General features: G+C 40.2%; 1 protein-coding gene and 1 pseudogene across 6 annotated transcripts in view; both read right to left on the bottom strand.

Moving 5' to 3' along the window:
* Positions 1–14,744, bottom strand: part of EGFL6 (EGF like domain multiple 6) — a 64,417-nt gene that overhangs the window by 45,615 nt on the left and 4,058 nt on the right. The window lies entirely within an intron of this gene.
* On the bottom strand, positions 13,038–13,695 carry LOC102146165 (large ribosomal subunit protein eL30-like; annotated as a pseudogene).

Genomic DNA, 14,744 nt, shown 5'->3' with positions numbered 1-14,744 from the left:
ATGGGTATGATTGTGTTCCAATAAAACTTTATTTATGACACTGAAATTTGAATAGCATGTAATTTTCCTGTGTCATGATATAGTATTCTCCTTTTGTTCCATCTTTGAACATTTAAAAATGTAAAAACTGTTCTTTGCTCATGGGCTGTTTACAAAGAGGGATCACCCAGCTTTGGCCCGCAAGCTGTAGCTTGCCTGATCTAGATGCCTGAAAAAGGTGAGCCCCCTGCCCCCTACCAAGTGCCCCCAAGTAGTGCCGCCATGGATGAAGTTCACTGCATGTTTACCTACTTACGGCCCTGGTATTGGACAGGGTTGCTACCAGACTTCGAAGGAAAATACTTGCATTGTATATTTAGTGGAGGGCTGTGATGATTTCCTTACACATATTAAATACACTGTAAAAATGTTTCCTGGGCTCTTTAACAGACAAAGGAATGCACATTTTACCATGTGCTTTCTGCTACAGAACTGAACTTTATGCAAGTTAATAATATGTAAGTCAAAGTCGGGAAGTTTAATAACCTTGTAGATTTCCCTCATGGTCTGCCTCTCCCACAAATTTGATTACTCAGTTAAGAGTTATAAAGATATGGTCTGAGACATTTCATTTACTGAGAGCACCAAATGCAAGGATGATTTTAACATTTACTTTTTCTTGAAGGGGACTTTTTTTCATTTTTTAATGGAATTAATTTTAGGGATTCATAAGTCACTCAAACATTTAGAACAGGGCTTCTCAACTTCTACACAACTGATATTTTGGGCCAGATCATTGTTTGTTGTTGGGAGTTGTCCTGTGCATTGTAGGATATTTAACAATGGTCTTTATCTACAGATGCCAGTAGCACACACCCCTCTAGTTCTGACAATCAAAAATGTCTCCAGACATTGCCAAATGTCTCCTGGAAGGTAAACTTTTCTTTCATTAAGTAGTAGTACTTTAAAGCAAAACATTTATTGTGCACTTGCTATGTTCTAAGTACTGTCTCAGGCACATAGAGTACAGTGATGAAAAGGGCCTGGTCTTTGCACTCTTAAGTTCACAGTCTATTGGAAACATATGCATTCAAGTATAGGATAGCATGCTAAATATTATTAAAATGCTCTGATAAAGAGTTCTGACTAAGAAATAATGCAGCCATTTGTCTAATCTAATTTATATATTCCTAACAATTCTGCAAGGGATACCACAATCTTGACCCAGTCTGCGCCTAATTAACAGTTTCCAAAGAACCTATGATAAACTCCAATATTCTATAGCACAGTAGGGTGATTACAGTTAGCAACAATATATTGTATATTTCCAAGTAGCTGGAAGAGAGGACGTGAAATGTTACCAACACATAGAAATGGTAAATACTCAAGGTAATTGAGTATTTGATGGATACTCCAAGTACCACAACTGGATCATGATATAGTCTATGCATGTAACACTCACATGTACCCCATAAATATATAAAATATTTTGTATCAGTAAAAAAGAAGAAACTATGGGTGACTAACCATAAAGTATGCTGAGTAAATAAGTGCCAGTCCACATGTATACATATGTAACAAACCTGCACATTGTGCACATGTACCCTAGAACTTAAAGTATAATTTAAAAAAAGGGGGAAAAAAAGGTATACAATATGCTGTTATAAGAAAAAAAAAAGTGCCAGTCCAAATACAGTGATGCCCTTAATAATTTTTTTATTTTAGTATTTTAAAAATTGAGATATAATTTATATAACATAAAATTCACCATCTTAAACTATACACTTCAGTGGTTTTTAGTATTTTCACTATGTTATGCACTCATCACTTCTGTTTAGTGCCAGAATATTTCCATCACCCCAAAAATAAACCCTATACCTATGATCAGTTAATCTTAACTAACTCCTCCCTTCATCCCCTGGCAACCACAAATCTGCTTTTTGTCTCTGGATTTGCCTATTCCGGATATTTCATATAAATGGAATCACATAATATGTAGCCTTCTGCATCTGGCTTCTTTAACTTAGCATGTTTTCAAGTTTGATTCATGTTGTAGCTTGTAACAGTACTGTATTTCTTTTTATTGCTGAATAATATTCCATAATATGGATATACCACATTTTATTTATCCACTCATCAGATGATGGACATTTAAGTTGTTTCTACCTTTTGGTCATCATGAATAATGTTGCTATGAACATTGGTGCACAAGTTTTTGTGTGGACATATGTTTTAATTTCTCTTGGGTGTATACCCAGGAGTGGAATCGTTGGGCCATATGGTGCAATGGACAGAATGTTTGTGTCCTCCAAAATTCATATATTGAAACCCTAATCCCAATGTGATGGTATTTGGTGGTGGGGTCTTTGGGAGGTAATTAGGTCATGGGGGTGGAGCCTTTATGAATGGGATTAGTGCGCTAATAAGAAAAGGCTAGAGAGCTTGAGAAGTTGACAGGCTGCAACCCAAAAGAGTGCCCTCACCAGAACCTGACCATGCTGACACCCTGGTCTTAGAATTCCAGCCTTCAGAACTGAGAGAAATACATTTCTATTGTTTATAAGCCACCCAACCTCTGGTAATCTGTTATAGCAGCCTGAACTGACTAAGACACGTGATAGTTGTATGTTTAACTTACTGAAGAACTGCCTGACCGTTTTCCAACATGGCTACATCATTTTACTCCCACCAGCAATATATGAGAGTTCCAATTTCTCCACATCCTCACCAGCACTTATTATTGTTCATTTTTAAAAACTCTAGTCATCCTAATGCTTGAGAAGTAGCATCTTGTTTTGATGTGCATTTCCCTGATGGCTAATGATATTAAGTGTCTTTCATGTGTTTATAGACCATTTATATATCTTCTTTGGATAAATGTCTATTCAGGTCCTTTGCCCATTTTTTAATTGGGTTATTTGTTTTGATGTTTTTAAGATTTGAACACAAGATTGAAATCTGTCGATAAAAACAAGTGTCCCCACACCTTGGTAAAAAAAAACCCTTCCACATAGATACACAGTAAGTCCATTTCTTAACCACACACGTCTGTGACAAACCTTGATAAAGCACTACAATTTGCTTTCACCTCTTCCTTTAACAACATGAAGCTGATGCCTGGGGGAGCAGAATGCAGAGAGGAACTAACCTTGCCTGGGAAAGAGGAGGAAAACGTCCAGGGTAGGTGACATTTGAGTTGGATTTCAAAAGACAACATGATGAAAGAAAAGCTGTATAGGGGGAAATTCTGCCTTTGGAATTTTAATTTCATGTTTTTATAAGAAATGTGGGGTTCATTTAATTAGAATTCAATGTAGCAACAAAATCTTAGAGATGATCTGTCAACTTCTTGACTGCAGGTTTGCAAGCAATATGCTCCCCAATCACAATAGGAAGGATCTTACCTATTTCCTGATGCCAAAAAAAAAATCAGTATAATCCTCAATAGGGCATTAATATGTATGGAGTATAGTGCTAGGTGCTGAGGATTCACTTATAATCCTGGCATAGAGGGTCTCCTACTCATGAACTTTTAGTCAAGGGGTTCAGGGTAACAGAGGCACTCAATATATTCAGTCTATTACAGAAGCTTAAATCAAAGAAACATAATCCAGTCTAAGGGGTCCCAGATGTTCCCTTTGAAGGTGCAAACTTTAAATTAGACTTAAGACAAACAGGGTTCAACCACATAAAGTGAAAGAATATTACAGGCAAAGGGAATAGAATGAGTGCAGACTAAGAGGTAAAAGACACCATGCTTGTGCTTGAGGAATGAGTAGATGACCAGAGGATTAGAATAAAGGCAGGGAGAAGTAAGCTTGCGAAAGATGAGCCCCAAGAGGTGGGCAGAGGCTACATCACAGAGGGTCTTGTGAATCAAGTTAGGGCTTTGGGTTTTACATCTCAATGGCAATAGAACAGCATTGAAGGGTTTTAAGTAGGAATGTTATTTGATAAGGTTTTTCTTTTGAAAAATATTACCACGAAGCAGTCTGGAAGATAGACTGGAGGGAGACAGAACGGAAGAAAAGATACCAGTTGGCCCAGAAGACAGATTCTGGTTGCTTGGACTGCAGCAGTAGCAGTGGAGGTAAGGAGAAATGAATGGCATCAAAGTGGGACCGAAAGATTTGGTAATGGATTAGAGTCAATTCATTCATTCAACAAGTATTTATTGAGTGCCTATAATGTATCAGACACTGGGCTAGTTTCCAGAAGTTCATCAGCAAACAAAAGGGAAATAAGATTTCTGTCCTTGTGGAGCTTATATCCTAGTCGATTGGATATAGAGTGTCAGAGGGATGCACCATTGAGTAGCCTGTATTTCTGGAATGAGGAATACAGGTGGAGGAACATGTTCAGGAATAGGATAGATGATGAATTCTCTTTGGCACATGCTGATTTTGAGTACTCATTAGACGGACAACCTAGAAGAGATGTTGAGTAGGATGTTGGATATTTGGGTGAAGAGTTCAGGAAGCAGAACTATATTTGGGAATCATCTGCAGGTAGATGGTAACTGATTCTACAGAAGTGGATGCAGTGTAAGAAAAGAAGGAGGCTTAGGGCACAGTCCCAAGGACACTAGCATGTAAGAGATGGACCAAAGAGCAGGAAGGTCCAGAAAGAGGCCCAGGCAATGCTCAGAGGAACACCAGGTTAGTACATTGTCAGGAAAGCCAAATGAGGAGAGTTTTTCTAGTAAAAGAGTGAGATCAACTCTGAATGTTGAGAGGCTGCATAACATGTTGGTCAGGACTATGGTCTCCTTCCTGGATTTGAATTCTGGCTCTACTATATATTAACTCTGACCTTCAGCGAGTTACTTTCTCTTTCTATGCATTAGCTATCTCTTTTCTAAAACAGGGAAAACAACAGTATTTACCTTAAGGGTATTCGTGATAATGAAATCATTAAATATATGAAAAGGGCTTTGAATGGTGACTAACACAGTAAATGCTCCCTAATTGATTGCTTTTATTATTAGTAGTAGTAGGATTATTATCATCAGATGTGTTGACCTTCAGAGGAGAGCCATGTTTCCCACAGAAGGACCTGCCTTAGTATCCCTGCCATGCTCAGTCATTGGTGGGAGCAGCCTGTGGGAGTTGCAGCCTCACTTAAAAGTGGTGCTGTAGAGTAGTTGGGACCCTGGGTCAATTATGCTCCCTGCAGTTGGATGTCTGCGAGGCGCATCCTCATAGCTGCCACAGGTTCCATGTGACTTTTCTTTTTTATGTTTGTAGGAATAAATTTTCACTGTAAGGGGAGATTATCATAGAATTTCACCTTAAAGAAAGTTACCTTAGATATCATCTGGTTCCAACCTATCATTTTGTGCATGAAGAAACTAAGGCCAAGAAAAACTGAGGATTTCATTGGTATTAGAAGTCAGAGGGGAACACACTTCACCAAACTATTCACCTACTCATTTATCCATTTGTCTACCCAAAATTTATTAAGTAACTACAAACATCAGACACTGTACTAGGCACTGAGACTATAGGAGGTATATGAGAGAAGCCCCATTATACTCCAACATATGACCCTACCAAAGGGGCAAGTTCTCAGGAGCTAGGGGGAGATATGGAAGTTAGTACATTGGGATGGTAGGTGAGTGGTGTTCTGGAGGAAATGGGGCTCAATATGAATGGAACTTTGCCTGGAGAAGTGGGAGGAGGCTGTGTGGTGGAGAAGGTTTTCCAGGCAGAAAAAATAGCCTGTGCCAAGGACAGCACCGTTAAGAACATGAGGAGTTGGTGGCCTCAAAATTTGAGTGTAGATCATGGTGTGTGTTAGAAGCAGAGGAGTCAGAAGGGCAGCAGGGGAATGGTGGGATTAAGAAGGAGCAGGGAAACAGCAGGGGGTCTAAAGAAAAAGGCCTGTGTCCCTCCTGCAGGCTCCAGACAGTGACAGGTGGATTTTAAGCGGTTGGAAATATCAAAAATTTTGTAATACACAAAACAGCCTCCTTAGAAGTAGGATGAGCTCACTAAGCTTGAACAAGATTTCTGAAACAGTTAGATGTGAAATCACACGAAACCAAATTGAAATTTGTTGAAATCTGATATTTTTAAAAAGCCTAATCAGAAACCAGCCGAGAGTGCTTGGTACAGGTGGTCAAACCCACTTCATATGTACCAGTCAAAGTAAATTACTTGGGATTGCAAAGAATACTGCCCAGGATTAACTAACAGGAGAAAGTTACCAAAAGATAAAATTCATATACTGTTTACACATTACCACAACTATCCAGAGAAATCCTCATTTTTCTCAGTCTTTATTTCTTTCACATGCCTGCTTTCAGGTGAAAAGGTGAAACTGAGAAATCTGAGGTGTATTAATTTCTCCCAAATCATTGTTTCTGATGTTGTGTGAAGTGTCACTTATAAATCTCCCCCAAATGTTAATGACTAACACTTGGGCCATCAAAAATTTATTAACTTTGTTAATAAATTAAGATTTCTTATCCACTGTAAGGAATTCCCTTCCCAGTCACAAAAGCATCTTAGTTTTATAGTTCTGTTGAAAGATATAGGAGATTTGCCATCAAATCTATATCAGTCTCATTTGTTAAAAAACGGAAGTAATTGTTGTTTAAGAATCAACTTAGCCAGGTGTAATGGCTCACGCCTGTAATCCCAGCACTTTGGGAGGCCGAGGCAGGTGGATAATGAGGTCAGGAGATCGAGATCATCCTGGCCAACATGGTGAAACCCCATCTCTACTAAAAATACAAAAAGTTAGCCAGGCGTGGTGGCAGGCGCCTGTAGTCCCAGCTACTTGGGAGGCTGAGGTAGGAGAATGGTGTGAACTCGGGAGGCGGAGCTCACAGTGAGCCAAGATCTCACCACTGTACTCCAGTCTGGGTGATAGAGCGAGACTCCATCTCAAAAAAAAAAAAAAATCTAATTTTGGACTGTACTAATCCCATCAACATCCTCTGCCACCTTGGAAGGTCTAGATGGACTGGCCAGCTTCTCTCTCACTCACTCCCTCTCTCTCTGTCTCTTCTAAACAATATTTTGCACACATGAGGCTCAGGGAACTGAGTCTTGAGACAGGGAAATGCTAATATAGGTGAAGAAGTCTCTGTGGAGTAGAAGCCCTGAGCTGTGGGAGTCTGAGCTAAATGCTGATTTGCCCAGTTTCTTTAATGCCTTACACAGCTTGCTGTCTACATTGATCAAATTAATCAGAAAATCACCATCTCCACAGCTGAAATTAATTTAAAAACATTCCAGGGATTGTGTAAGTAGTGTAGTATTTCTTCATAGGATTCCTTATTTTCTGCAAAAATATACTATGCCAGAATTCTTAGTATGTTTGTTTATGGTCAGGTTCCAGGAAACTTCATGATATTCTCCAAGACAAATTGAGAAATTAAACTTCTTTTGCCGATGTTTAAATACATTTAAATATTGCCACACAAATGTAATAAAAGATTTTCTAAATAGGGATGACAAGGTCCAGCCATGAAGATTTTTGTTGGTGGTGGTTTTGATTTTTGTTTTGTTTTTATCATAGCTCCCAGTATGGCAAGTTCATTGTACCTAGCCAGTTAAAATTAAGTCTGGGTTCTCATCTACCTTCAGGAAACAGAGTACAAGTCCAGTGGGCCCAGGGATACCCCAAGACATCTCACTTTCCCAGATGTGTAGGGGCTTATGTGTCCAGTAAAAAACTTGCCTGGGTTATAAAGCTCTTCTATACTAGTGTGTGCTGATGTGTTTTTAAATTTATAATGCCATGACTGGTAGGGATAGTAGTAAACTTCAGGCAAAAGTTGGAACTTTCCATTGCTTCCTCTATTTCCCTCATTTATCTTCTAAGCTCAGGAGTTATGTGGAGATTGGGGATAGGGAGTGTCTTGGTTTTGGCTACCCCAGAAGCAGACCATAAGACAAGAATTTGCATGGAAGTGGTTTACTTAGGCGGTGAAGGAAATGCTGATAAAGGAGTGGGGAAGTGAGACTAGGAAGGGAAGGCAGTCAATAAAGCAAGTGTTATCAAGACAGCTACATTTATTCTCCATCTCATTCATTCATTCATAGTAAGCATGGGGGAGAATGATATAAGATGGAAGACGGAGTTAGAAAAGTAGTCAAAGTCTAGATCAAGCAGAGCCATTTATGTCATTTTAAGTAGAATGAATTTTACTCTTAATCTGGTGCGAAGTCACTGAAAAGTTTTAAGAAGAGGGCTGACATGGTCTAATTTAAATGTTAAGAGGAACACTTTGGAGCATGGACTAGAGGGAGCAAAAGAAAAAGTAAAAGGAAGCTATTGTGGTGGTTCAGGTGAGAGATAATAGTGGTGTAGCTGGATGATGGTAGGCAGGGGCAGAGAGTGGGGATAGAAGGAGATGGACTTGAGACATGGTTTGTAACAGGACTTAGTAGCAGATGTAATACAAGTGGGGAGGAAGAGCCCCACCTGTCAGCAATGATACCCCAGTTTTTGGCTTGAGCAAGTTTGGATGCTGTTTGTTCTGGGGTGGGGAGAAAGAGTGAAGTGGAGAGAAGCAAGTTCTGAATAATGATCAAGAGTTCAGTTTTGGATGTCTTAGGCTCAGTGAGACATCTCAATGAATAGGTCAAGAATGCAGCAGAAAGAGGCTGGGGCTTGAGATTCACATTTTGAAGATGTGAATACATATATAGATGGCATTGAAAGTGCTAGGACTGGGAAGATAACCTGGAGAGCATAAATAAGAAAGAAAATAGGGTCAGAGATTAATCTCTGTGGAAATACAGCACTTTAAATCCTGTTGAAGAACAGAAGAGTAACCGGTGTGGATGAAGGCAAACCAGAATGTGCTGTATGCTGTGATGATTTTAAAATATGTCCATAAATTATCTGATGCTTATCCTTTCAAAAGGTGAAGTTTAATTCCCCTCCTTTTATGTGGGGTTGTACTTAGTGACTGACATCTAACAAAGAATACTGTGGGAGTGATCGGGGTAACTTCCGAAATTGGGACACAGAAGGCATTGTAGCTTCCTCCTTGTTCTCTCTCTTGGATTAGTCACTATGGGGGAAGTCAGCTAACAGTTGTGAGAACATTCAAACAGCCCTATGGACAGGTCCACATAGAGAGAAGCTGAGGCCTTCTGCCAACAGCCATGTGAGTATACCATCTTGGAAGCAGATCCTCCAGCCAGAGTCAAGATGTCAGATGACTATAGCATTGATCAACAACTTGATTGCAACCTTGTGAAAAACTCCAAGCCCAAGCAGTGTGGCGATTCCTCAAAGAACTAAAAACAGAACGACTATTTGACCCAGCAATCCCATTTCTGGGTATATACCCAAGGGAATATAAATCATTGTACCATCAAGACATATGCACACAATGTTCATTGCAGCACTATTCACAATAGCAAAGACATGGAATCAACCTAAATACCCATCAGTCATAGACTGGATAGAGAAACTATGGTACACATTCACCATGGAATACTATGCAGCCATAAAAAGAATGAGATCATGTCCTTTGCAAGAACATGGGTGGAGCTGGAGGCCATTATACTTAGCAAACTCATGCAGGAACAGAAAACCAAATACCGCATGTTCTCACTTATAAGTGGGAGCTAAATAATGAGAATCAATGGGCACAAAGAGGGGAACAACAGACACCAGGGTCTATTTGAGAGTGGAGGGTAGGAGGAGGGAGAGGATCAGAAAAAATACCTATTGGATACTAGGGTTAGTACCTGGGTCACAAAATAATCTGTAAAACCACCCCCCATGACATGAATTTATCTATATAACAAACCTGCACAGGTACCTGAACCTAAAATAAGAATTTAAAACTCCAAGCCCTTTTGCTATGAATCTAAAACTGCTCTAAAAAATGTCTTAAAAAACCCCCAAGCCCCATCTAGCTAAGCTGCTCCTGAATTCCTGAATCATAGAAAATGTGTGAAATAATAAATGTTGCTTTGAGCCACTAAATTTTGAAGTATTCTGTTGCGTAGCAATAGATAACTAATAAATGTGGTATCCAGAAACCAAGCAAAGAGTATGCTGAAGAGCAAGGTGATGAACTTTGTTGATGTTTGTTGCTTTGGTATTTTAATTTTGTACTTATATTCATTAAATCTGAGATATCATGGATTATAAGCATACTATTATTATGTACATTAGAAAAGAAAAATGCTGCCAATTAAACTAAACTATAACTCATTAGCTTAATAATTCTGTGCAATTATGTCATAATTCTGTGCATGAATTAGTCACGATCATGTCAACTTTAAAGAACACAGAGCCTGCAATGGCCTGTTTGCTCGCTATTGCTCTCAGAACCAAGTCCAAACTCCTTGGCTCAGTGTACTGGGCTCCTCACAGCCTGGTTCCAGCCTGCCTTCTTTGCCTCTTGGCAGCCACCGGGCTTATGGTCTAAGATTCTGGCCAGTCCATTTTCTGTATCTTGGGCTGATGCCCTCCTTATGCATTCTTTTTGCAGGTATGTATCTATCCATCCATTCATTTACTCTTATGCAATACCTACTGGGAATTAAGCATTGGAATGTTTGCTTTCTATGCCCATGTTATATCAGGTGGGCTCACATTTGCTCCATAAGAACAGTATAAGTGTCATCCACTGTATTCAGTTTTCTCTGATTCTCTCATGTGGACTTAGTTTCTCTCTTATCTGTATTCTGTGGAATGTTTTATATGTTTTTACATATATATATATATATGCCCTATATAAACTTATAGTTTTATATGTTTATACATATGCATGTAAACATATATTCATTCTTTGAAATGCTGTACTCTGTGTGTGTGTGTGTGTATATACATATACACACTTATTCTTTATATACAAATAACATTATTTGCCTCTCCATCCCCCTTCCTTGGTCACTTATTGAGTTACCTAACTTTTAATTCAACACCTACTATGTGCCAGGCACTGGACTAGAACCTGGACTTATATCCTTCTTCCCTGGCATCCCTGGCCAAAAAGGAAAGAAAGACATTTTGATGGCCCTATGAAGTTATCTGGTGAGGGAGGCAGTAGATATGAATCTCTGGCATTCAGAAGAATGTTTGGGCACATCAACTGTTCAGTTAATGTTGCATTAAACTGAATTAATTTTAACACTTTCAATAATTTTTTTTCACAAACAAGACCTTCACATTGAAAACAGGTCAGTTATTAAAACTTACCCACTGGGACCCAGCAAGTTAACTGATGAAACTAGAAGTACTACTGATCTCTCTGGATAAAACATTTCATGAAAAGTGACTTAATCATCCTTGGGAAACACCATGGCTTTTTAATCTGTCACTTGTTCAATGTGAGATTCTGGGCAAATCATTTAACAATCTATTCTTTTGAAATTCAGTTTACTCATCTATATAATTGGAGATGTGATCTGTAATTTACACATGGTCAACATTGCCAGTGGGACCTCAATCTCTGTTCTCCCCTTCTTTCTTAGTAATAAGACCCCCATTACATAGCCACTCAGAATATAGGCTACATTTCCCAGCCTTCACTTCAATATATGTGGCCATGGAACTAAGTTCTGGCCAATGGGACATAAACAGAAGTGCCATGTGTAACACTTTCAGGATGTGGCTGTGAAGGGAGGATGATGTTCTTCATTTATTTCCTCTTATTGGCTGGTGATATAGATGTGATATTTGTCTCTCAAATCTCAGGTTTAAATGTAATCCCCAAAGTTGGAGGTGGGGCCCAGCAGGAGGTGACTGGATCATGAGGGTGGATTTCTCATGAATGGTTCAGCACCATCACCTTGGTGTTGTCCTCATGGTAGTGAGTTCTCATGAGATCTGGTTGTTTTAAAGTGTATAAGTGTGTGGCACCTTCCCCCGCCCTTGCTCCTGCTTTTGCCATCTGAGACACCTGCTCCTCCTTCACTTTCCGCCATGATTGGAAGCTTCCTGAGGCCTCACCAGAGGCAGAAGCCACTATGCTTCCTGTAAATCCTGCAGAACAGTGAGCCAATTAAACCTCTTTTCTTTATAAATTACCCAGTCTCAGGTATTTATAGCAATGCAAGAACGGCCCAACACGGCTGAAGTTTGGACATGTTTGCTGAAGCTCAAGAAGCCATCTTAGGCTACAAGGGGAGGATCTTCTGATGAACCCATAAAATGGCAGCATCTGGGTCCCTGACTCCATGGAGAGCCAGCTATATCAGCTCAACTACTCACACCTTTGTGAAAGAGAAACACATGTCTATCTTGCTTAAGCCAAGGTTATTTGAGTTTTCTATCACTTACAGCCAATTCTGAAGGATCAAAAAGCAATGTTGCCATGCTAATTGGCTGCTACAAGCCCATTATCCATATTCTGACATTTCCTGCTTAAAACCCCCAATGTCAAATAGCTTGTGAGGCCGGTTTTCAGTTTGCATTGAACTGAAAATAAAGATCAGGTGGACTTTTGTTCTTTGATCCCATGCGGTTTCTATCTTTTCTGAATGTACCTTACGTTATTAGTTTGCTAGTGCTGCCATAACAAAGTACTACAGACTGGGTGGCTTAAACAACACACATTTATTCTCTCACAGTTCTGGAGGCTGGAAGACCAAGATCAAGGTGTTGGTAGGGTTGGTTTCCCCCAAAGCCTCTGTCCTTGGCTTGTAGATGGCTGTCTTCTTTTGTGTCCATACATGGTCTTTCCTCTGTGTGTGTCTGTGTCCTAATCTCCTCTTTTTGGTTTGTTTGTTTGTTTTTTGAGACAGAATTTCGCTCTTGTTGCCTAGGCTAGAGTGGAATGACATGTTCTTGACTCACCGCAATCTCCGCCTCCCGGATTCAAGTGATTCTCCTGCCTCAACCTCCCAAGTAGCTGGGATTACAGGCATGCGCCACCACGCCTGGCTAATTTTGTGTTTTTAGTAGAGATGGAGTTTCTCCATGTTGGTCAGGCTGGTCTCGAACTCCCAACCTTAGGTGATCTGCCTGCCTCAGTCTCCCAAAGTGCTGGGATTACAGGCATGAGCCAACATGCCCAGCCTGTTTGGTTTTTTTAAATAAGCTTTGGCAAGTTTTATTAAAGAACAATTTTGTATGGTTTACCTTTTACCAGTCTGTTATGGCATGCTTCTAATGATATCAGAATCATCTGGGTAAATGATACCTAGTGTGCAGTATATGTGGTATTTTCTGCATGCTGTGCACAATTTATTATTATTGCCACTGTAGTGATGGACACCAGTTTTGGCCAATATGCTGTAATAATGCTATTTCAGATTTCCTCGAAGCTGCACAATTGTTGGCAAGGATGACCAGTTTCACTTTGCCTTGTCTGATCATCTTCAGAGTCTTCTTGTACTCCAGCTACTCCAGCATGTATTTCTCACTTTTTTTTTTTTTTTTTTTTGAGACAGAGTCTCGCTCTGTCACCCAGGCTGGAGTGCAGTGGCACAATCTTGGCTCACTGCAAGCTCTGCCTCCTGGGTTCACGTCATTCTCCTGCCTCAGCCTCCCAAGTAGCTGGGACTACAGGTACCTGCCATCGTGCCCAGCTAATTTTTTGCATTTTTTAGTAGAGACAGGGTTTCACCATGTTAGCCAGCTGACCTCATGATCTGCCCGCCTTGGCCTTCCAAAGTGCTGGGATTACAGGTGTGAGCCACCACGCCCGGCCATACTTTTCACTTTTCATAATGAGTTGGAGCCTACAGTTGATTGACTCCAGTGATTTTTAAAAATCTTTTTTGCAGCCACCATCTTCCTGTCTTAGATGTGGGAGGACCCCCAGCCAAGAGCATCCACCAAGATGGCTGGGGAGGGAGAAAGGCCCTAATCTCCTCTTTTTATGACAGCAGTCATATTGGATAAGGACACACCATAATGAACTCATTTTAATTTAACTGCTCCTTTAAAGACCTTATCTCCAAATGTAATTACATTCTGAGGTACCGGGGTTAGGGCTTCACATACGAATCTTGAGGGAGTACACAATTCAGTCCACATCACCTCAGGACACCTGCATGTCCTGCCCCTACTGTCCTCAGAGGAGTTTTTGTCCTGAAATTTGTCACCAGGAGCACAAGTTCATCAGTGGTAGTTCCCTGTTTTATTGGGTCAGTGGCAAATAGTTGTTGGTGCATTGTGGAACCTGACCAGCCTCATTTCCTGATTCCTGAGAACTTTTTGTCTTGGCCGGAGCCGGCTCTTCCTGTGTGCACAGAAGCCTGAAAGGGCAGAACCCCCTTCCCCAGAAGCCCTCAACCAATGACTGTTGGGATTACAAACACCCCGGCTCCCTTGTCTTCAAGAGGGATAACTAGGATCTTGTGTTCTACTGTCTCCTAGAATTCCCCAGCAGGATTGACTCAGAGTGGTGACTTATTTTTACACTTCTTTCCCTTCTCTGTCCCACTTCCCCACTTCTCTACCAGAACTTCCTGGGGTCACCTCTCAAATAAACTACACACAGAGTCTGCTTCTGAGAAAATGTAAACTTAGAAAGGAAAGTGGTGATACTGGGTGGATGGAGCACTTACTCTACATATGTCCCTTGAATGTGCTGAACTAGAGTCAAGCTAAACAGGATCACTCATGATCATTTGTAAGAAAGTCCTTTGTAAAAATGTCAGCTTTTCTGTATTCACTTTTTTGAGGGAATAAATTTGGAATAGTGGGATGACACTGGTCTTAGAGCAGAAGACAAAATCGTATGTAATTCATGGGAAATCACCTAATTTCTTCAAGTTTCTCTGTTCCCTTCTCTATCAAATGAACACAATACCCATTTCTTAGGGTTGTTGAGATAA

Source organism: Macaca fascicularis, chromosome X (genome assembly GCF_037993035.2).
Source record: "Macaca fascicularis isolate 582-1 chromosome X, T2T-MFA8v1.1".
NCBI classification, from domain to species: Eukaryota; Metazoa; Chordata; class Mammalia; order Primates; family Cercopithecidae; genus Macaca; species Macaca fascicularis.
Note: the sequence above shows the minus strand (reverse complement) of the source record. Positions and strands in the feature narration are given on the sequence as shown.